This window comes from Cnephaeus nilssonii (genome assembly GCF_951640355.1).
Source record: "Cnephaeus nilssonii genome assembly, chromosome: 12".
NCBI lineage: Eukaryota > Metazoa > Chordata > Mammalia > Chiroptera > Vespertilionidae > Cnephaeus > Cnephaeus nilssonii.
Window position 1 is genome coordinate 24,505,842 of NC_137083.1, and position 24,340 is coordinate 24,530,181.

The following is a 24,340-nucleotide window of genomic DNA, read 5'->3' on the forward strand; positions in this document are numbered from 1 at the left end:
TTGTAAAATGCTATTTCTGTATCTATTGAAATGGTCGTGTGATTTTTATGTTTTATTCTGTTAGTGTAGTGCATCACATAAATTGATTTTCATTTGTTGAACTATCTTTGTATTCCAGGGATAAATCCCACTTGGTCATGGCGTATAATCCTTTTACTGTTGGGTTCTGTTTGCTAGTATATTACTTTGTTGAGAATTTTTTGCATCTGTATTTATCAGGGATATTGGCCTGTAGTTTTCTTGTGGCATCACTGGCTTTGTTATCAGGATAATGCTGGTCTCACAAAAAGAGTTTAGAAGTATTCCCTTCTCTTCAAGTTTTTGGAAGAGTATGAAAATGCCAGGCATTAATTCTTTATATGTGTGATAGAATTCACCAGTAAAGCCATCTGGTCCTCAGCTTTTCTTTGTTGTTGTTCAGAAGTTTTTTTATTATGGATTCAGTCACTATATTAGTTATAGGTCTGTTCATACTTACTATTCCTTCATGATTTAGTCTTGGTAGGTTCTATGCTGCTATGAATTTATCCATTTCTTCTAGGTTAGCCAGTTTGTTGGTGAATAATTGTTCATAGTAGTTTTTATGATCCTTTTTTATTTCTATGGCATCAGTTATAATGTATTCTCTTCCATTTCTGATTTTATTGAGTCTTCTATCTTTTTTTCTTAGTCTAGGCAAGGGTTTGTTATTTCCTTCCTTCTGCTAACTTTGGGCTTAGTTTGTTCTTTTTCTAGCTTTATTCATAAAGTTTATTTGAGATATTTTTCAATATAGGTGTTTGTTGTAAAAAACTTTCCCTTAGTACTGCTTTTGCAGCATCCCATAAATTTTGGCATGTTATGGTTTTGTTTTTATTTGTCTAATGTATTTTCTAATTCTCTTTGTGATTTCTTCTTTGATCCAACGGTTGTTGAAAAGTGTGTTAATTTCCACATATTGTGAATTTCCAGTTTTTGTTTCTGCTACTGATTTATAGTTTCATTCCACTGTAGTAAAAATAATGTGGAAAAGATACTTGATATAATTTCAATCCCCTTAAATTTGTTAAGACATTTTGTGACCTAACATGTGATCTATCCTAGAGAAAATTCTGAGTGCACTTCACTCATTCAACCAGTCACCTATAGAGTCTACCTGTGTCATCCCCCTAACCATCCTCTCCTATGTCTTCACTGCTCTTGCCTCAGTCTAGGTTCTCACTACCCATCACTTGAACAATAAGAGCTTCCTAATGGGAATCTCTGGTTCAAGTCCCTTCCTGTTCTATTTCACCATCCCCCAATTCCACCTCCCAACATTGCTATCCTGGCTTTTATTATAGAACCTTGTCTAAGTTGATTTCAATCAGTTGTACCATCTTAAAAACTCATTTCTACCCTGAGAGTTCTAGGCTACAATAAAGCCAATTTTTCTTGTTATTCATTAAAGGTACCAAACTTTTTTGCACCTTAATCTTTATACAAACTTCTCAGCTTCAAATAAATACCCCTTTTTTATTTTTCTCCTAAATAAATGTCTACATACCCTCAGAGAATGAACTCAAATGCAGTCACCTAGTGAGCTCTTCCTTAACTCCTTGAGACAGAATTATTTATACCTTCTTCTGTGTTCACCTTCCCACCTCATATATGTACCTATTATTACTTTTAATGCACTGTGAAAATTTTGTTGTTCATACTAATGATACTCCTTTAATTTGAGGGCTTCTTTTAAAAAAATGTTTTAACTGATTTATTTTGAGAGGGAGGGGGGGAGAGAGAGAGAGAGAGAGAGAGAGAGAGAGAGAGAGAGAGAGAGAAACATTGATTGGTTGCCTCCTACATGCCCCCTACTGGGGAACAAGCCCACGACCTCTTGGTGCATAGGACAATGTTCCACTAACAGAGCCACACTGGCCAGGCTTGAGTGCTTCTTAACAGCAAGGCCATTTCTTAGCATCTGTTTTATCCTAAAATATTTTAAATATTCACAAAAGCATAGTTAATAATATAATAAACACCCATCGACTCACCTTTTGGCTTTGTCATGTTTGCTTCAGATCTTTTTTTTTTTCTTCAGATCTTTTTTAATAAATAGGATATTACAGATATATTGAAGACCTCTGTGTACCTTCTCTCATCCCATTCCCTGTCTTGCTATAAGTATCCACCACTCTGAATGTGCTATCTCTCATGCCCACACATGTTTTTATGTTTGCTACATATGTATGTATCCATAAACAATAAATTTGCAAGCTTTTAAAAAAAGCTTTTTTAAAAAAATGGTATCATCCTATGTGTATCCTTCCGCAATTTAATTTTTTTTTACTCATTATTGTGTTTGGGGGATTTAGCCACATAGGTAGATGTTGTATTCCTTCATTAATTTTAACTAGTACATAGTACTGTTTTATGAGCATAGCCTGACTTATCTGTTTTTCATTGATCTTTAGGCCTTTGTAATTTTTAATATCTGTCTCCTTGAGGACATACAATGGTTTCTCTAGAGTATAGAAGTGTTGGGTCGCAGAATATGAACATCTTTCACCTCAGGACATATGGCCACATTGCTGGTCACAGTAATTACACTTATTTAGGCTCCTCAGCGTAGAGAATTCCTCTTGCTCCATTTTTTCCCTATTGCCTAACAAGAGTCTGGCACACAGGAGAGGCACTACATCTGCTAATAGTCACTGAACAAAAAGTAAATGATGCTTGAATTTATAGAAAGTGAGCTAGAAGTAACAGAAATACAAGTATAGTACTTTTAAGTGAACCACCAACAATAGAAGGTCTAGATGTGTGCTATTTAAATGTAAATTAATTAAAATCAAATTAAATTAAAATTCAGTTCCTCAGTTATACTAGCCACATTCAAATGCATGATTGCCACATGTGGCTGTTGGTTGTTGGCTACCACACTTGGCAGCATATATAGAGAACCTTTCCACCAGGACAGAAAGTACTATTGGACAGTGCTGATAGAACAATAGGTCTTTCTCCTTTCCTCTCTTTCCCTATCTCTCACTCTCCACCCTCCTCAAGCACCTAGGACTTGTACAGTATCTTCCGAATATCTCGAATTCTCACCAAGCATGCCTTCTTGGGTTGAAATCCTGTAAGTCATAATCTGTCATCTGATTTTTTCATTTTGAAAAATTATGATAAATATATAGAAATCAAATTTACCACTTAAACTATTTTCAAGTGTACAGTTCAATAGTATTAAGTACATTCACAATGTTGTACAACCATTACCACCATCGATCTCCAGAACTTTTTCATCTTCCTCACTGAACGTCTATAATCATTAAACAATAATAACCCATGTCTCCTTTCCCCCAGCCCCTGACAACTACCATTCTACTTTCTCTCTCTATGAATTTGACTCCTCTAGACACCTCATATAAGTGGAATCATACAATATTTTTTCTTTTGTATCTGACTTATCCCAGTTAGCATAATTTCTTCAAGGTTCATCCATGTTGTATCATGTGTCAGAATTTCATTCCTTTTAAAGGCAGAATAATATTCCATTTATGTATATACAACTTAACATGATCAAAGCCATGATTTGTAACTTGTGGTACCAACATTATATGGATCCTGCTGGGTAACTAGTATGCCCCACTAGGTCCCCAGTCCTGGCCCCTTGCTCAGCGTGGAAAGCATACTTGACAACTCTATCATGACTCTGGAAGAACCAACCTTCACTCCCCCTGTTAGTTAGCAGTGTGTTTTCCTTTCTCAGGCTTTAGGTAGCCGTTTCATTTCTAAGACAAGGGGGAGAAAAGACTTCTGAGACTCAGTTTGCAGCAGGGGGAATTGCTCTACAAGCAGAGTGGGGGTGGGGAAGAACTTTTCTGGAAAACAATGATTCTATTTGGCTTTTTCAAAAGTACGTATTACCATAACAAGAATGACTCAGCTGCTAACAAAAATACAGTCACAGAGAAGAACCTGATTGAAGCATAATTGATTATATTGGACAATTACAAATGCCCTTATTAAATAATTACATTTAAACCACATGATAGTTTTATAACTGATTTATAAAAACAAAATTGTGAAAGTTTAAGTGACATAATTGTTCTCAGTATCACTACAATTTTCAAATGAAGCAATTTAGCCTTAGGAGCAATTTCACTTTTCATTGTGATGTTATTTTGGTGTCAGGCTGCAAGCTTTTGTTCCACTTGAGTTCTAGGAATGAGGATTAACCCTTCCCTCTCCTTGGCTGAGGCAAGATTGCATTTTTCTAATGTACCAGTCCTTCACATTTTGCTGCAGACCCAGTAGATTATAAAAAGAATGATTTGCAGGCCTCCAACCATTTATATGATTTTCATTTAATGAGAATGTGGTAGCTTCTGTATGGATGTAGGAAATAGAAATCTTTCTTAGATTAGGGGTATCTGTGAACTCAGAACAAAAATGGCAAAAACAAATTATCTTCTATTTTAAGGTATCAAATAATGATAAGACTGCAAGGTTTTCTCTAAAAATTACGTCCCCACTGGAAACAGTATGGGAAATGGTCCAGTATCTCTGGTACATCTCCTAGAATGTTAATCAAAGGTCTGTATTTTCAGATGCATGAATAAAGGGCCTCAGAACATTCAACAGATAAAAGTCAATACCATTAACATTCCTTTATTTAATTTCTGTGAATTAAATCATTTTATATAGCTACTGTCTCCATATCACACACAACTCCCAAGGCATGTTCTACACAGGTAATAAGAGCTAAACCTGCTGTATTTCATTTCAGTCTTGTTGATAGCATTTATCAGCAAAATCTGGCTAAAAACAGAATATGCAACTTAAGCCTGATCATAACTGGGCTGCAGAGGAGGAGAGTGGGGGATTATCCAGAGACTGGAGCACAAATATAAGATTGTATTGTCATTGTGTGCTATAGGCCTTTGGCAAACAGTAGTGTAAGCCCCAGCTGACAGGCCTTTTCACAACTGACAGAGGAAAATATGAAATTTAAATTCTTCATGACAGATAAATCTGCTGAATGAAAGGAAGACCAATAGGATAACAGTGGGACAAAAAACATATTGCTTTTGGGTAACTCCCTTAAATCTACCTCTTTTGTAAACATACAAAATAGGCATTCAATGAATATCTTCTAAACTCCTACCTATCAGCTTTGCTAAGCAAGCTGTTAAGTTGGAATGATAAAATAAGCATCTTTTCTTCAGCAGATGAATACAAAGTCTTATAAAACAGGGGTGGCAGATTAAATTTAATATGTGGGCATGAAAGACATTTCCTGAATGACTATCAACTGGAGTGGATTTCTTGAACCAAAGTTGACATGTTACTATTGTAGAAGGCTTATTAATTGAGATATTAAATTTACCTAATCTACCATGATTGGGATCTTTGTCAAATTAAAAAAATATATGACTATAAGTAATTGCTCTTTTCTGTCAGTGGGTTGGTCCCAAGTCCATGAAATGTAACCAGAGACCATCGCTTAGGATTAATATCATTGGTCTTTCTATTGGTGATACATACCTTCTACCCTTGTCAAGGGCCCTGGGGCCTCCAGGGGTCTAGTGTTCTTTGCCTTTCCCATGCTCATTTAGCATTGGCATTTTTCCCTAGGAAAATTCATTCTGGTTGGCTATACTAGTTCTGTCCAAGTCCAGTGGCAGCCTCAAATCACGAGACACCATATGAAACTAAGGAAGGTTTCTTGAGTAGCTTTTTAAAAATTCTTGCAGCTATTTGGCTATTTATTATGTAACCGCACTGCTCTTTGGTATCTCCTGGAGGAAGCTTTCTGAGCAGCACTACTTCTAGGGGGAGGAGAGGGATTAATACAGACTTCTTAATGCAGCCTGCCTCCTTTATTAATGAATGGCTGGACTGCCTTGGCAAATCCCAGGGAAAGTTGATAAGTAACGTCTGGTTAAGATAGCCCAAAGCAAGTTTCAGGACCTAAGAGCAGATCTGCCTTGAACTGTCAGTTTCCTTGGCTGCCATGTAATTCATAGCTAATCTCCAGCACAAAAATCAAGGTGAGAATGAGAGACAGTGAGGGGGTGGGGTGGGGGTAAGAACAAGAAGGAGGAGAAGGAGGAGGAGGAGGAGAAGGAGGAGGAGGAGGAGGAGGAGGAGAAGGAGGAGGAGAAGGAGGAGGAGGAGGAGGAGGAGGAGGAGGAGGAGGAGGGGAAGGAAAGGACAGGGGTAAGGGAGGAAGGGAAAGTGGGAAGGAGGAACATAGAAAGAATGAATGGATGAAAGGAAAAATGAAGCAGATAAGGCTGCTGAGGGTCCTTTTTCTCTGAGACTTCAAGCTCTAACCAGTGTGGGTTCTTCCTCCAGCCAGACACTCTCAGAATGACTGGCAGCAGGACTAGGGCACAGTCTCAGGCCATGGGAGTCTCTCAGCAGCCACAGGAGGAAGAAAGACAATGAGAGACCCAGAGTTAGAGACTATGAAAAGGAGGAAAAAGAGGAGGTGGGGGGTGAGGGGGGAAGGGGGCGGGGGGAAGGGGAGGAGAAGGGGAGCCAGCCTGGAGTCTGAGAGAAGAATCCAGGCGCCACAATGTGTGTAACAGCTGCCTCAGGTATGCTAGCCAGTCTCAGCTCGTTCCCAGCTCTTTCTGGCAAGCCCGAGGCTCAGGCGTGCGCGCGCACACACACACACACACACACACACACACACACACACACCACACACACACAGAACTGTGTCGGTTGTAAGAAAGTTTTTGGCCTGTCCGCAACAGTGCCTTTCAGATTCTCACTGAGAGACCTGGGCTTGCTGGGCACTGCTTTGCATGATTGTGGTAAAATTGCCTAAGACCTTGGTAAATAACAAAATCTACTCAAATACAAAGGGATTTAACTTACTCTAAAGATTATTATGTTTTGTCTGCTGGATTAAAATTGCTTCCAAAGTTATTAGAGAAACTCAACATTAGCACTTACCTTTCTATAAAGAAACAAACCACACACACACAAAAGTCCAGCATTATACGGTAATTATCCAAAATGCTACCCCTTGGAATAATAAGGATGCTGTGTGTTTACACTGCATCTTTCTTTTCCAAAGAATTCAAAGAGCTTCACCACCCATATCCCATTATTCCTATCAACAATCTTCAATGAGCTATGCGGGTGGCAAGGATAATTATCCGCATTACATGAGAGTAACTGAGGCACAGAGGGACATTCAGGATCATACAGTAAAGATATAGCAATTTTGGACTTAGCATATAAAATATTAATTATCAAGTGTTTTGCTATTTAAATATATGCTCCTCTTTTCCATCATGATTTTCTAAAAAACAATTTGCAGGGTTTCCTTTTCTAGGGATTTGTCTCTGACCTCGATTTGGTGTAATCTCTACCTTAGCATTTTTCAGTGTGTTGTAATACTTCATTTCTTTACCTGCCTCTTTCCTGAAGTTATATTCTTCTTGAGGTCTGGGACTTGCTCATCTGTGTATTTCCAGTGCTTGGAACATGACTGATGCTGCTTAAATGCCTGTTGGTTGAATGAATGAAAGAAAAAGAATAAATGAATGAATGGACAATCTTCTAAGAAGAGTTCTTGACAAGGTAACAATAAATGCGAATTTGAGCTTAAACTAAGTATCTCCCATCTGATTTTATCTTTGCTGTGACAAATATGTCCACCTCACAGGCCTTCATTTCAAAATCCATTGAATACATTTAGAGCTAATTCCTTCCCTGCCTGGGCTGTTTGGTTTATTGTTTGGAACAATAAACTAAGACTCATGGAAATACTAGGGCTCCAGATGGTCTATTGTAATTATTTCCCCCATAGCCTTCTTTTTTGATGTCTAAGGGAAAGCATTTAGGTGTAAAGGTTTGGGGAAGTATTAATATATAGTTATTATGCTGTCCTCCAAACCCTTTCCTCTGGGTATTGAAATTTAAAGCCAGGTTGTTATTTGGAGTGAGGAGGGGGTATGGACCCCAAAATAACAATGGAAACAATGATTACTCTTCAAGGAGACTACAAATTTAACTCTCTTTTATACATTTTTTTCAGTGATCAATACAAAAAAGGCAGGGTAATGTATGTTAATCTTTACCAGATGTACTTTATGTATCCCCTTACATTGGAAGCCTAGCAGGAGTAGAATGTCACAACAGACATTTACTGAAATACCTGGGGAAATGTAACAAAAAGTGTTAGAGGAAAATGGTCTTTCAGCTAAATTACCTAATATATTTGCTAATGGTATCTGATTTAAAAGCCATAAAAATAACAAGTTAAAAGCACATTAGAAGATGTGTTATATTTATAAGTGTTTGTCACCTTGGCAACAAAAGCTATATTCCAAATCTAACACTAGCTATGATGGGCCAAGACCTTTTAAAATTGGTAAATACTTCTTTATGGCAATGATCTGCATTCAGCTACTGAATGTGAGAGCTAGAAAAGGCAAGTTCTTCATGGCATAGTAAGCTGTTTGCTAGCTTTCGACTATGGATAAGCTTTTTCTTTCTATTAGCAACTGGTTTATTCTGAACAAGAAAAACAATGCATTTTCAAATAAAGCATCAATCTTAATTATTCCTTTCTTGCACTAAAAAATGCAGATATAATAGCTTGGAGATTCCTAAAGGTAGAGTTTATTTATCAACCTTACACTTCAATTTATCAACCATAACCTGATCTTTGTTCATGGATGAAATACCACACGTGCATAATATAAAATCGACCTTATGGTACAAAAATTCATTCTCCTAAGTATCTAGATGGAATATGTCTAGTTAAATAGGGATCATGCACTAAGTAAGTTTTCACATACATTTATCTCCCAAGTGAGATGCACAGGACTGAAAAATTATCTTTTACTACGTCTCACTAAAATTCTGCTTCCTATTGTTGCATTTAGTGAACATGATGATTTGGTGATGGGACCCATGATTTCAAAGGTGGATTGTGGATACACTTGAAATAGCTTTAGAGTTGGACTCTTACTATTTCCCCTAATTTTTAAAGCTCCAATCTGATTTCCAAATCCTATAAAAATAGTTTGGGTTACGTGCCAGTCAAAGATTATAATTCGAAGAGTCTAACTAGATTCCCATGCGGTTGAACCAATTTTTAGAAGTAAACCATGGAAAAGGTCTGGGTAAACACATATTCTCTGTGGGCTGTCGCTGTTCACTTGGAGCCCAGACAAGTTGTCTCTGCAGCCAGCTTGGGAAAACTCACGCCCAAACTTGTGATCTGTGATCACGCTCAGCAGGTTCTCAGATAGATGGGCCACTGGAAGGGCCTAAGACCATCACCCACAAGCCACTTTCTCTAACACAAGGAGGGTATTAGAAGAAATTAATAAAAATTCCCTACCACATCTGTCCACACTAAATATCTCCAGGAAGTATGTCATTCTAAGAAAATAAAATAGTGCGCTAGAAGAATGTTCTATTAGAGCAGTGGTCGGCAAACTGCGGCTTGCGAGCCACATGCGGCTCTTTGGCCCCTTGAGTTTTTAGCAAAGGCCAGCTTACAAGTACCCTAATTAAGTTAATAACAATGTGCCTACCTATATAGTTTAAGTTTAAAAAATTTGGCTCTCAAAAGAAATTTCAGTCATTGTACTGTTGATATTTGGCTCTGTTGACTAATGAGTTTGCCGACCACTGTATTAGAGGACAGAATTGGCTTCCAGCTTAGAATTAATAAACAAAAGTACTAGCTTTGAGTTCAGTTATAAACCATGTGAACAGAACTGGCAAAATACATTCAAACATAAGTTAACCAGATTTACCTTCCATTGACTGAGGTCAAGAATTACATGGATTGACAGGTATTCCAACACTTAAACATAATTTTCATTTGATTGATAAATGTAACTAATCTTTTGAGATTGTGTTCCAGTTAAGTCTCCTTACCAGTAAGCCCTTTGCTTAACTCCTAATGAATCAAACTATCAAGCCATAATTTGTTGAAAAACAAAAAAAAACATTTTTGCCTTAAAATGAATTTTAAATAAGCCTAGATGAAAATTATTGCATCTGGTTTAAAATTAATCACATACCATATTATTTAAAGCAGTGACTACATCGTTTCATCTTACCGTCCAGAAAGATGAAGACTATCTATAGCCTGAATTTCACCAAATATAGAGAAGCAGGATACTTCATATTAACTATCTTAGCTGACTAAAAAAATCCAACACGCATCATCACTCAAATTTCTTCCTTAGGGAATAATAAGCCCATGAGGGAAAAGATTGATTTTTCTCAACTTTATATCCTCTGCATAGTAAGTAAACAATAAATATTTGTAGAATTGAAAATAAATGTTATATAAATGAACTTCAGTAGGACTCTTTTATGCATTAGCCATGATACCTACAAGTTAAGAATGACTAACTACTAAATATGTAGCCAAGAAGAGATGTAAGAAGTAGGAGTAAAACAAAATAACATGATCCATTTCCATTTTGTTGATGCTTATGTGTAGACATATTTACCTTTTATATTTTAAATATATTTTATTGATTTTAGAGAGGAAGGGAGAGGGAGAAAGAGATAGAAACATCAATGATGGAGAGAATCATTGATCGGCTGCCTCCTGCACACCCCATACTGGGGATTGAGTCTGCAACCTGGGCATGTGTCCTGATCAGGAATCAAATCGTGACCTCCTGGTTCATAGGTCAATGTTCAAAGGTAAGTATGTTGCTACAACGGCTGGGTAAATATATTACAGATTTAGAAGATGAGTAAAAATTAGGTAAGGTGCATGGAGCCACTGGAGTGAAAGTTGTAGGTTTAAGTGAGTAGGAAACATAGTTAAGTAGGTAGGGTGGGGCCAATTGTAGACAAAGGAAACTAACATTTGAGGAGTACCAGGCCTTGCATTCTGTTTCCCTCTGATTATTCCTCATGACAAGACTGGTCATACCATGAAGTGGGCATGGGCACGATCATCTTTACTTATAGAAGGGAAAGAGTCTCAGAAAGTTCAGAAGCCTGACTCAGTGGCTCTCAGCAAGTGCACAGCAAAGATGAGATACAATCCAACATTCTTTCCCCTCCACTATATTGTATTGAAAACCAGGCAGGAGGATATAGAAATTAACTCACATAGTAGCAATGGCATATAAACCAAGTATAGAAAAGTTGAATCTAAATAAACAATTTTAAAATACAAATGGCTCAACAGGACCCTTAACTTCCCAGGGATTTTTCTATGTGTGAAATGAGCTACACTATCACATAATCATGTTCTTAGCCTCAACAGGGCGACCGGATTAATTTTCAGTTACAAATTTCAAAGTGGTACTGATTAAGATTTTGCTGCTTCGGGTGTTACTGTTCATCATTCCAGAAAACCCCAGGTCTGATTTCAAAAACATAAAATATTCCAAAGGCTGATCTCATTATGGGAATTTAGACATTGTCTTTTATTGGCCATCTGACAAATATGCTGCTACCCGCCTCCTTTTGTGGTTTACATGCTGCTTCCGTGTACACAGTACTGGCATCCCATTCGGAAGTCGATTGTTGTGCTTTGGTTTATGTTTCATACAACAACTGCCCTGAGCCACTTCTAAGAGATGATAATAATGACAAATTCGAAATTTTCTCTCCAGGAAAGGAGGCTGTGGTGAAAATGTGAGATGGCATTTAAGCAACTACCATTAAAGGCCTTTTAATTTCCTGTTGACAAACACGATTTTCCAAATGAGTTAGAGTGAAGTTTCTGGGCTGACAGCCATGCAGCCTATCTAGGACTGTGTTTTCTGGTTCCATGAAAGTGCTAATGAAATCTCTCTTCTTCTGTTGCTTATTTTTCAGAGAGAAGCTTACTGCCTTGAAAACCACAGTGCTATTTGGCTGGGTTCTGATTCCTCAGTTTCCATTCTCACCTTCCTCTAGAGTTCCTTGCCCACATCTCCAAGACTAGGCTCTCCTAATCCCAAACACCACTTTTAGACTGTAAGGAGCACTGACTCCACACTCAGCAGCCTATGTATCATTTCAGGGAAAGCAGCCTAGTTCTTAGGCCCCTGCCCTGTAACCTGGAGTTTTACCTTGTTCAGGTGATTCAGTCTCCACCTCGGTCTCCACTAACTTTAGTAAATGTTTTCCTGTCTTGGATGCTGCCTATCTTTTTAGCTTGCTCAATATCCGCCTCTCTTAAGAGTGGATCTCTGTCGAGCTCTTGTTAACATTTCCTCTCTGGCCTCCTATTATACTCAGAGTCTGGGACTTTCCTGGGGCTCAACACCTGCTTTTCTGCTTGTCTGGATTTTTAGCTTTGTTTTCAATATCATTTAGTACAATGCCCTCATTTTCCAGACAAGACAATAAAAATGTAAGAAAGTTTGGGGATTTGTCCAAGGTCTCAACACTAATCACTGTAACCATTGGCTAAAGTTATTAGATGCCTCCTCTCAAGAGATTTTTATTTAATATGTCAAGAAATCTTATAGAACGTTCTCCCCCAACTTCTTAAAAATGTTAAATAAAAGTAAAATACCTATTCTTGTTCAAAGGTAAGAAACACATTTAAAAAATGCTAACATTGTTTTATCAGTTATCCCATTTCTAAACTGATATTATGATAGACCTCCATTTTATTAAAATTGTCTCTTTCTCTTCAGAAGAATTTTTGCTGTAGTATAAAAATGAGGATTTTTTCCACTTCAAATACTTGGTTTTTGCTATTCTGGCTTATGAATTCTAGCTGAGAACTTGATCATTTTATTTCTCAATTTCTATGTTTTACCTCCATCCCAATTTTAACAGTCCTTTAATTCCTGGGAAAGAATCGTTCACCATTTTCCCCCCTAGGCCTTTACCATATCAATAGTCTTTTGATAAGTCTATTACATTTGAAAACAACTTATATTAAAATATAAACTCTCAGTGATTTTTAAAAAATCAATACTGTCTTGTGTTTTACATGCATATATGGGGACTAGAGATATTATGTCTTCTACAAAGGTTTTCATTTAATAGAATTTATAGTAAGTAAAGCAATAAAACCCTATCACTATGGATAACCTAATAGAAAATGGAAATGATAAGACATTACAATGAGATCGGATGTGCTGAGAATCTGCGTTCAATTTTATCCGCCCATCCCTCCTGCTTTCTTCTAGAATGCTAAAAGATCTTCCTTATGTGCCACTCACCTGGTCACTCTCACACCTGCTCTACATAACACCTGTTAGTTCATAACTCTGTGTTCCTTTTATGTCCCAATCATTTGGATGTGACTCTGTGGCCATATGCACGGCATCAGGACGGACCAATCTCAGAGGCATCTGACTTTTATCTGACTGTAACTTTGTCTTTCAGGAACTAACTGCAGTCAAAGACAAGGCCAGTCTTTAGTTGTTTTGTTTGTTTTCTTGTTTAAGAATGTCTTCCCTATGTAACCCTACCCAAAAGCCTTAAAGCTATATTTTCTTCACAAAGTCTTAAAATTTGGAAGTTTTGCCATTCATAGCTACATCACTAAACCATTTTGAATTGTGTGTGTGTGACAATAAAGTGCAATAGGCTTTTTTTTCTTTCCATAACTAGTTTTATCAGCATATCAAAGAGACCAGCCCACTCTTTCCTCACTGGTCCTCATTGCCAGCCCAATTATACATGAAGTTTCCATTTCTATGTGAGTCTCTACCTGGATATTCCATTCTGTTCTGTTGGTTTCCCCAAAGTAACACTTACTTTACCTTCTTTATCATTGCTTTAGAATAAATTGATATATTATTCTACTAGTACTTCAGGGGTATCTTGACTTTTCTTAGTTTTTATCCTTCCAAATATATTTTAAAATCAACTTTTCAATTAAAACAGTTTGCTATATCAATATCAAACAAAAATTATTATAGGAAAATCTCTTTGATTCCTTGTAAAATTTGAATTCTTATGACAAATTGTATTACTCCTGTATTCTTGATGACATCAGTACAGTGCTAGAGATACAAATTTACAGGGGAGAGAGTCTCATTGCCCCAGTTAAGGTCAAATGGCTGCTTCAGCCATGGTGTTAGTCATGGGAGGGCATGGTCCCATGATTGACCTTTCCCAGAAACTCCTAAAGTAGAGAAGCAGTAGATGTCCAAAGGACAGAGTGCGAGGCAAACAAAATATATCAATTGTTTGTTCCAGTGCACTGGTCTGATCCTAACCTTGCCTCAAAGCCCTATCTTTTGGAATGAATACTTATGCCATAAATCTTATGTAAAACCCTAAAAGTAAAACATACTTGGTTTTGTCAAAATTATAGATCTTTCAGTTATATAGGTAAATTTTGCTACATGTTTTAAATATCTAATTTTACAGGTATAGAAAATGAGGTTCTTTAAGGAATATAAAGGGTTTCCTTTGCATTATATCACACAAATGAATATAGGACCATATCTGTCGGCCTGTCTTCTGGAAGTGTTCCTTTATATGCTTTAATAATTAGAGTGTTCTTTAACTAGCTTTCTTATATAGGAAGTAATTTTGGATCCTCATCCATATATAGCACTACGCACAGCACATTTCAGAGAGCAGCCTGACTTACACCTACCTGCCTTATCTGATGTTTGCATCTGTAAGGCCCCTGAGCTGTCACAATGACAATGTTATTTAAACTTAATGACAAATGGAAAGTCACAGGCCCCCAGAATATAAACTTTCTCTCATACTGCTCAGGAAAAACTTCAGGTCAAGATACTGGAAAGAAAGTTGCTGCTAAGGTGAGATTGTGACCCACAACTTCCCCAAAGTAACCAAGGGCTTAAACTATTACCAATGTGAATTACTCATTTGCTTGGCCAGGGTTTGAGGATGATCGAAAGAAATTCTTTATTTCTAGGTCTCTCTCTCATTCTCACTTTTCCTTCCCCTTGCACCTCCAGTTATGATGGTGTTACTAATTACAGTTCTTTACTCTCTCCAAGGTCTCCTACTCCCCTGGCCCACCAATGCCCAGGCCATGTGACCTCCTTTGACCAGCTGGATGCTTACACATGTCATGGACACTTAGGCTTGAAATATGTTGGTGCATTGGAGCTTGCTCTCTCTTGGGCCTCTGTCTTTGCCATGAGAAAAGCTAATCGAGGAAAATGGGGACCAGAGCATCCAGACTGCATCGGAAAGAGAAGCCCAGGTGATCTCAGTCAGGCTGGGGCATCTGACTTCCCTCCTGATTTGCATATGCATGAGTAAGCCTAGAGAAGAGCAGAGCTGAGTCACAGATGTGTGATAAGTATGTGCTTATTGTTGTATGCCAGAGATTTTGTGATTGTTTAGTATTTGGCACTAGAGGCCCGGTGCACAGATTCGTGCACCAGTGGGGTCCCTCAGCCTGGCCTGTGCCCTCTTGCAATCCCCTCTCATAATCCGGGACCCCTCAGGGGATGTAGCAGTGCTGAAGTGGCAGGCAGCCAGGGAGGAGCCCTAGCTGGGGCCCCCGCCGCACCACTCCTGTTCATCCCGGCCCTGCTGTGCCTGCCTCCGCTGCAGCTTGGTAGTGATGCCACAGAGGCGGGAGAGGCTCCTGCCGCCGCAGCTGTGCTCGACAGCCATGAGCCCGGTGTCTGGTGCCCGACAGTCAGCTGAGCAGCGCTTCCCCTGTGGGAGCATACTGACCAACAGGGGGCAGCTCCTGCATCGAGTGTCTGCCCCCTGGTGGTCAGTGTGCATCATAGTGACTGGCCGACTGGTCATTGGGTCATTGGGTCGCTTAGGCTTTTATATATATAGATTATTACAGTGGTGGCTAATGGATTCACTCCCAATTCCCCACTCCTCTCTCTTCCTCTTTCTCTTCCTCTCACTGTTTTTCCCGGTGTGTCTCATCTTTGATCCTGGTCCCTTTGGTATACCAGTTGTCCACTAGATAGTAACATAAATCTCAGGTGATCTACATTTGAAGTTTATCACAACAAAGAAAAGGAGCCCATATAAAAGGATTTGAGTAGGCGATTCTTGTTAGCAATGTCTCTTCTCTAGCAGGCATTTCTGAAATATTTTAATTATTCACTTGTATATGTCACTATCATTGTGAGTAATTTTTACTATAACACCACATATGACAAATCAAGGTATATAAAAAATGGTATTGAGGGTAACTCTGACTTGTAAGCCATTTATCATCCCAAACATATTATGGGATTTCCCAGGAAATAATTAATAATGGGAGGAATCTCAAAAAAATCTAAACCCCTATATGGTATATATATAACATCTTTTCTTCCCCTTGGTCTCTTGTTTATTTTTTTCTTTCTTCCTCACTCTCTCCCCAGCCTGCAGCCTGTCTACTAAGGAGCAGTTTGCCAGGCATAGACTTACCATTCCTTTTTCTCCTTTACCATGTAAATGTCAGCTGAAAATATTCCAAATTCCAGATACAATATAATCATAATACTACCACTGTGCTTCTGGATGAATTAATCATAATGAATGAAATTTTTCTTGATTTTTGTATTCCAAGCCTGGAAGCATAATTCAATTTCATCTTTGACTTCTGTAGCCTGAAGCAACCACTTAAAACTCAGCTGTCATAAAGCTTTTGGAGAGAGATCAAAAAACATTAAATAAAAAAAAGATCTAACTTGCACAAAGGCATAAGAGGAAGTAGAAAAATATATCAAAAGAAGAGCATGTATATATGTATAAAAGAAGGGCACAATAAAATATTGTTTGTTTTCAAATATGAAAATAAAATGTGATAACACTGCCTTAAAGAAATTTTTTTACCTCCCAAACCATCTGGAAATAGTGTTAGACATAGACAAAACACACATTGAAACACTGAATGGGGACATTGAAAGTCTCAGTGAAAACTAAACTAATTTGAAATCTATCAGAACTTGTTTTCACCTTCAGAACTAGTAAGTCATTATGAAAACTTCTAAGTTATTCCTCTTGAAATCATATAACTATAACATGAACTTTTTGTTCTCTTTGTTTCTAATATAAGGCCTTTCCCCTTGGGGGCCCTCTATGTATGAAGTCAAATTGCTTGCGGTTTAATTTGTAATATGTAGTACTTATTGTTTTCATTCATTGTCAAAATAAAGATAACCATACAGAAAAAATATAAGAATCTTCTGTAATCCCAGCATCTAGAGATTATCAGCTAATGTTTGGTATATATAATTTCACTAGAGGCCCGGTGCATGGATTCATGAATGGGTGGGGTCCCTCACCCTGGCCTGCGCCCTCCCGCAATCCAGGACCCCAGGGGAGATTCTGGCCTGTCGGGATCAGGCAGAAACCAGCAGGCCAACATCCCCCAAGGGATGTAGCAGTGCCAAAGTGGCAGGCAGCCAGGGAGGAGCCCGAGCTGGGGCTGACGCCATGCCACTCCCGCTCATCTCAGCCCCACTGTGCCTACCGCCGCAGCTGGCTCACCAGCCATGAGCCTGGCTTCTGGCTGAGCGGTGCTCCCCCTATGGGAGTGCACTGACCACCAGGGGACAGCTTCTGCATTGAGTGTCTGCTCCCTGGTGGTCAGTGTGCATCATAGCGACCGGTCATTCCGGTCGTTCAGTTGTAATGGTTGCTTAAGCTTTCATATATATAGATTATTTGTTCCCTGAGTTGTGTGTGTGTGTGCATGTGACAAAATTGGATCATATAATACATACACATTGTATTTATGTTTAAGAAGATATCAGAAAGTTTTCATAATGTTCAACTTTTTCCAATTAATGGCTATATATTTCAAAGGACTGAAAACTGAAATATGCTCAGAAAGAAATAGATACTATTGATGGACATCTAGCAGAGAACAGGATACTGGAATAGCCTCAGGGATGAGCTCAGTTTGTGCTTGTACTTTGAGAATATACCTTAGATCTCTAATATTCTTTGAATGACAGCTATGCAATCTTCTGTGTGTGTGCATGTACGTGTGTGTGTGTGTGTGTGTGTGTGTGTGTGTGTGTATTAGAACTATTTTAATATAATTATACATATCTGCCAAGTCCAGGAAGAAAAAGTTTATGCATATATAACTTTTCCAGTTAACATTGATCTCAGTTTATAAATTCATCAGGGTCAGAGCAATTGATCAATGTATCTTTACTGCTAGGCTTACCAACAGTAAATTACAGATGAATTAGTGTCCTTTCATTTCTCTTCTCTCACTCTCCTTGTCCAGACATTTTGTTGTAAAGTTTCAGTACAGCTCTCCTCCAGCCAAAGGTAATCTTTTTAGATAAGCATTCGGTTGCTTTGAATTTTGCTTATAGTTATAACCTATTTAATCACAGAAGAACCCCTGTAGAGGTGGAGTTCAAGGTTGCATACAATAACAGGAGATCACAGTTTTGAAGTCTAGCACAGATTAAAAACCACTGATGTACCATTTATATAAGACGCACACTGATTGTCTCTTAAACTACATATTGCTCCTTATGAATATTAGTTTTTAAATAAAGTAGTGCATCTAGGACAATCAGTCGCACAATTCACACAGTCCTGAAAAAATTTTCAGTGCCAACTAACAATTGGTCATAAAATGTGAGTGAATTTGAGACACAGTCCATTCCTAAGATTCAACCAAGGATTGGCTAAACCACTGGAATATCTCTGCTTAAGAAGGCCATGTCCTTCCCTCCTTTACTTCATTATTTAGTTTTGCTTATTTTGGTGGTGTTTGGTTGCACATGGCTAGAATGCTTTTGATCACTTTGAGAACCAAGAAAACCAATGATCTAAAACTATGACAGGATCTTAGATTGGTTTGTCCATTTCAGATTGCTGGTCAGTGGGCCCCTCTAAGGACCTTCATATTTCCTTCTATGCCTCCTGGAACATTGATCAGAAGATGAGTCTGAGTATCATCTCATCTAACTCTTTTAACCAATACCTGGCTAAAACTGGAATGTCCAGCTCAGTATAATTAAAAATCACCCACAAAAAGAGGTTCTACAGGTCTTCACAAAACCTGGAATTTCCACAAGAATGTCTGATCTTTATAATCCAAGCAGTCAGCATCGAAGTTAAGCTTCTAAGAGGCAGTTTGGTCCTTACAATCGAAGCAATAAGTGGTTAACTTAAAACCTAAGCTTGAAGCTCCATATCCCTGGGTAGAAAGAGAAGCTGGGAACTGATTGAGATGGCTGGTAATTGCATTGGTACCCATAAGGCTGAGTGTGGTCCCTGGTCTGGGAAGCTGGTGCTACATAGGGGTCAAATAAGATCCATAGTCCATGCCCTCAAAGTAGCAAGTTGAGCCAGCATATCCTTGACTATAACCTGAAGCCTGAGTATAGGTCATTGGATAGGACCTCTGCATGCAGGAAGAGGAGGTGGACAAGGGATCTGACAGTGAGGAGATGGAGGCTGGGCTCCAGATAGACACAGGAGCACTGCTGCTGGAAATGGCTGGCACTGCGGTGCTAGAGCAGGGAGTGAATTGGCCACTTGTTCTACTCTCTGAACTCACTTCCGGAGCTGGAGATAGCTTTTGTTTATAGGCCTCACTTTGTTTTGACCTCCATTCTGTTGTTGCTGCTGCTGTTGGTGGCACTTAGCTCTTTGATTCTTAAACCACTACCTGCACCCTGGACTCAGGCAAGTTGATTTTTAGTGCCACCTCCTCCCGCATGAAGATACCTCGGTACCAGGTCTTAGCAAACAGTGCTTCCAGCACTTCTAGCTGCTCCTGGGTGCACGATGTCATCTCCCGGCACTGTTTCTGCGGGGTGGCTGCGGGACAAGAAGCCCAGGGCCCCGGGTAGCCCACCGAGGGGTGCAGCAAATCCATGCCCAAAGTGGTCAGACTCAGTCCACTGACTGGGTAAGGCAGTTGCTTAAGATAAGACATCATGCTAAGGTTGCTAGGAGGCACAAAGTCAGCCCAAATCAGGGGCGCCCAGCCAGAAGGTCCTGCTTCAACTGGGGTGGACAGATTCAGGGTCCTTGGTGGGTGGGTTTGGAGTGGTAGAACTTACAGCTGCATGGGAGGTTATAAAAAAAATTAAATTATCCTTCAAAATTCCAAATAGCCAGCTAGCAAAGTAGACGTAATGAGGGCTGCTCTAGCAATTTTTATTTTTAATAACAGTGGAGGCTGAGTTGGAGCTGAGGTCAGTTCTGTTCTCAAGGAGCTTTGCTCTGAAATCTTAAACTTCATGCTCATTCACCATGATTATAAGTCCCTGAACCCTAGAAAATGGTGAGCCTATTTTTTTCTGGGAAAATGGTTCCACTCTGAGGAGGCTTTTTCTGTATCCTCTGAGGAGGTATTTCTGTATTCACCACCTTGCTGCTGACACAAGTTAGACATAGCTTTCAATGTTACTCATAGTATCCACCCAATCATAGGCATCCATTCCATTGGGACATGACAGGAGCCTAGTGATTTAAAAGAACATTTCCATGCTTTTTAGTGGCAAAATCTGGAGAAAGGCAGCAATAAAGCAGCTGACAATACACAAAAAACACATTGAACAGTCAATACCTTCTATTCACCCATACAATAATTCCTGGGCGGAATTAGCAGGGAGGAGTCAAGAAGGAGCGGAGCTCATGCAAGTCTAAATCCACAACAAAAGAGATGATGCAAAGAAGCCTGAGCAAGAGGGATGGGAATAATTATTTGATCAGAACTATGAAAATATAACACAAAAGCCACAGGAATCTATTGAGGTTGAAGGGGAGAAAGTGTAAAAGAACCAAATGTGTTACATTACAGGAACAGGCCTCAATCCAGAGATGAAAGGTGCTTTGGTGGTAACTGAGGACCCCCAGTGAAGCAAATCCACTTAATCTTTGATCACCTCTAGCCACAGTAGACTAACTGTGGGTTTAATTTTAGGTTGAGTCTATGACCTCAGGAGAATATTTGTTTTATATGTTCACCCCATAGAGATTTTTAATAATAATTTTATAAAATGCTATCAGCATTGCTCAAACCCATTCTCCACTAATACTAGGTACACAAAGCGCTGTATATAGTAGACATTTATTTACTCATACTTCTTAAAAAATGAAAAACTAAATATCATACTAGTTATAGTTACATATGTGTCCAATTTTCCAAGAAAAAAAAATCCTACTGGTTTGTAAATTGGGAAACAACCATTGTGATGACATTTCCCACCCATCCACCCCAAAGTAGCTGTGAACCAACTCATTGTTCATTTGATGTGGCAATTTTCACAATACAGAATCCCGTGGAAATCTGGAACTGATTTCCAGTGATACCCACCTTATGACTCCATGAATCTCTAAACAAGTCCCAAAGGACACTGTTAAGGATTAGAAAAGTCTTCCTCTGCCTCAGGATACCATTATTTATTTACACAGAGGTTTCTATCTATTTCCAGTAGAAAATAGCAGCCAACAGGGCTGTTGAGCGACAGTGTGGTCCTATGCAAGGTCTTTCTGCTATAGCACTTTTCGAAGCATTTCTGAGAGATTACACTCATAACTGAACAGGAGAACCATGATGAATGTTTGGTAACAGCTCTAGCTCTGTGTTCCCATAAGACTCAGCAACAATGTCAGGTGACAGAAATCTACTCTAGTCTCACACATGGTTGCAGGAACCACTTCCCTTTCCCTAGGAATAAACTTACAGAGTGCTCTCTTTTTGGACTTTCTAGAGAATTGGACTTTTTAAATTATATTTCTTTTTAAATGGAATTTCACCTGTCTAAGTTCTTCAAGGACAGGTGCCACAGCATACGTTTTCCAGCTACAATGGTTGGCGTGGGCCAACTGACTTACAATACACTCATTGTGATTACTCAATGATGATAAGACTTACTGCAATGTCTCCCTTCAGCATCCCTTTCTCTGCCCATCCTGGGAAAAGCAATGCTTGTTAGATGCTAGATAAGTTGCTCTTTACTGTTTCTGTCAGGTATCATTCACTGGCGGACAGTAATGTGCCTTATGGAGATATGGTGAATTGCCTGTTTCATGGCACTAATCTGAAAGCATCCTTGAATTCAATTCAACAGCCTGACTGCCAGATGGCTCTCAAAACTATGTTAAAAAAAAAATAAAAAGAATGGGATTCTTATCTGGGAAGTGCCATACTGTAAAACTATAAGGATGGAATGCTGACTGACTGATGGGTAGATAATGTTAAAACAGGAAAAGCAAAAATAGATTTGCTTGGAGGGAAAAGAATTACTTAATTTATCAAATTTGCCTTCTTGTATGCTTCCTAGATTTTTAAATAGAATTTATCCATTTTTGTTAAAAGGATAAATGGTCTCACCCAAACATAATTATAAAGTAGTTGAATCTACGTCTCTCACTCATCCCTTTTCTAACCTCTCTCCCACTCACAGAAGCCACTTGTCCACACCATGTTGCCTGTGGTCCTCCCATTTTACCTCTGCCTCTCCCAGTTAAGTATCATTTGAGAGAAGAATCTGATACTTTCATTCACATGGAATATAACATCTCCATCAGAATGTGAGCTTTGCAGAGCAGATAGGTGTTTTTTTTTTGTTTGTTTGTTTGTTTGTTTGTTTGTTTGTTTTTGTCTATTTTGTTCATCGGTGGATCCCAAGCACCTAGACAGGACCTGGCATATAGTAAATACTCAATAAATACTTGTTGTTGAGTGATAAGACTCAATGCTTTTCTAGATCTAGAAGTAAACTTAGTTTTTAGTATATATTCTCATGTGTGTGTGAGCGTGCATGTGCATGTGTGTGGCGAAGAGAAAGAGATCAAGTGTGCTATAGAAGCCGAAGGCTTCAATATCTTGAATTTCATACCTTTAGAAGTAAGGGCAATATGTACAAGACAAAACTGTGGAAATACTCTCTTCTATAGTCTCTTCTCCTGCTACTCTTGAGTGGGAGAGAAGGCTGCCTTAAGGGTACCCCTGTGAGAAGGTGAGGCTATGGTGAGAAGCTATAAGGCAACCAACTTTGTTATGGGCTTGTTCACACCCAATAAAGAAGGTGATGCCTGCCGAAACCGGTTTGGCTCAGTGGATAGAGCGTTGGCCTGCAGACTCAAGGGTCCCAGGTTCGATTCTGGTCAAGGGCATGTACCTTGGTTGCGGGCACATCCCCAGTAGGATGTGCAAGAGGCAGCTGATCGATGTTTCTCTCTCATCGATGTTTCTAACTCTCTATCCCTCTCTCTTCCTCTCTGTAAAAAATCAATAAAATATATTTTTAAAAAAGAAAAAGAAGGTGATGCCTGAGATTATGTCAAAGGCTGAACTTCATCTTCAGTATACATGGCCCAGTAGAGCCAGAAGCCCAACGCCAATCACCTGGAGAATAAAAAATAGTTTTCTGGAAAAATTCTTTGGTACCACCTAGAACTTAATTTCTGACATTGCTCTTCTTGGTTCCTGAGTCAGTTTCCCTCTGAACTTTGGATTTCTAGAACAACACTGGATAGAGCAGACCAATTTTCTATGAATCCCCTTCCTTTTCTTATGTCTTTGCTTCCCAGATTACAAATGTAACCTGACCCTGGTCATACAGGTGTCATTTTATTATAATTACTAAAGGCCCAGCACACAAAATCACGTGAAACCCAGACCTGCCCGGCCGGCGGGACCCCAGACCCACCGTGAGCGAGTAGCTCGCCACTGCAAGCCACCACGCCGCGTGAACCCCGCCTCGCCGCGTGAGCCGCGAGCCCAGCCCCGCTGCCACGAGCAGCTCGCGGGCCAGGGGGAGGGACTGAGAGGTGCTCCATGCACCTCCTGGCGACTGGTCGTTTGGTCATCCTGGCGTTCCGGCCATTGGTCTTTTATAATATAGATTTGTAAGATTATTAATGATTTCAATGTAAAAGGAAAAGACAGGTAAACAAAAACTAATAAATTAATAAATATAATAAAAATTACTGCAACAAAAAATTTACGAAAGACTTATAAGAACAATTCATAGAATGTCCTCTCTTTTATAGAATCTTTTCCAATTCCCACAGCAGAGTATGGCTTTGTCTACCCAGCATCACTTGTCTTGGGTAACTGAACAATCTTTGCCCCTTCTTTTGGGGGAGCTGCCCCTCCCATACAAAGGACTCAGAATAATACATACAGTTATTGCTTAAGTCCCTAATATGACCCCAGCAACCCCAACACAGCACTTCCCAGAGGTTCCATTTACTCTTTAGATTCCCTGCATAGGAGCTTTTCTACAAGCTGGAAATTTGTTTTATCTTTGTTGCCTTAGTGCAGGGGTGGGGAACCTTTTTTCTGCCAAGGGCCATTTGGATATTTATAACATCATTTGCAGGCCATACAAAATTATCAACTTAAAAATTAGCCGGCTATATTTGGTCAAACATTTTATTAACTCACCCCTAATGCCTTGGCAGGGGCAGACTAAATGATTTGGGGGGCCTTACATGGCCCACGGGCTGGACGTTCCCCACCCTTGCCTTAGTGCTTACT

General features: G+C 39.2%; 1 long non-coding RNA gene and 1 pseudogene across 2 annotated transcripts in view; both read right to left on the reverse strand.

Annotated features, from left to right (window-relative positions):
- LOC307108646 overlaps positions 1 to 24,340 on the reverse strand; it is a 117,192-nt gene that overhangs the window by 50,910 nt on the left and 41,942 nt on the right. Inside the window, exon 3 of the long non-coding RNA XR_013814327.1 lies at positions 7,394 to 7,489. This is a non-coding gene — a long non-coding RNA (uncharacterized lncRNA). The remainder of the gene's footprint in view (positions 1 to 7,393; positions 7,490 to 24,340) is intronic.
- On the reverse strand, positions 18,890 to 19,783 carry LOC307107932 (homeobox protein OTX2-like; annotated as a pseudogene). The gene has a single exon. The product of its transcript is annotated as a homeobox protein OTX2-like (transcript).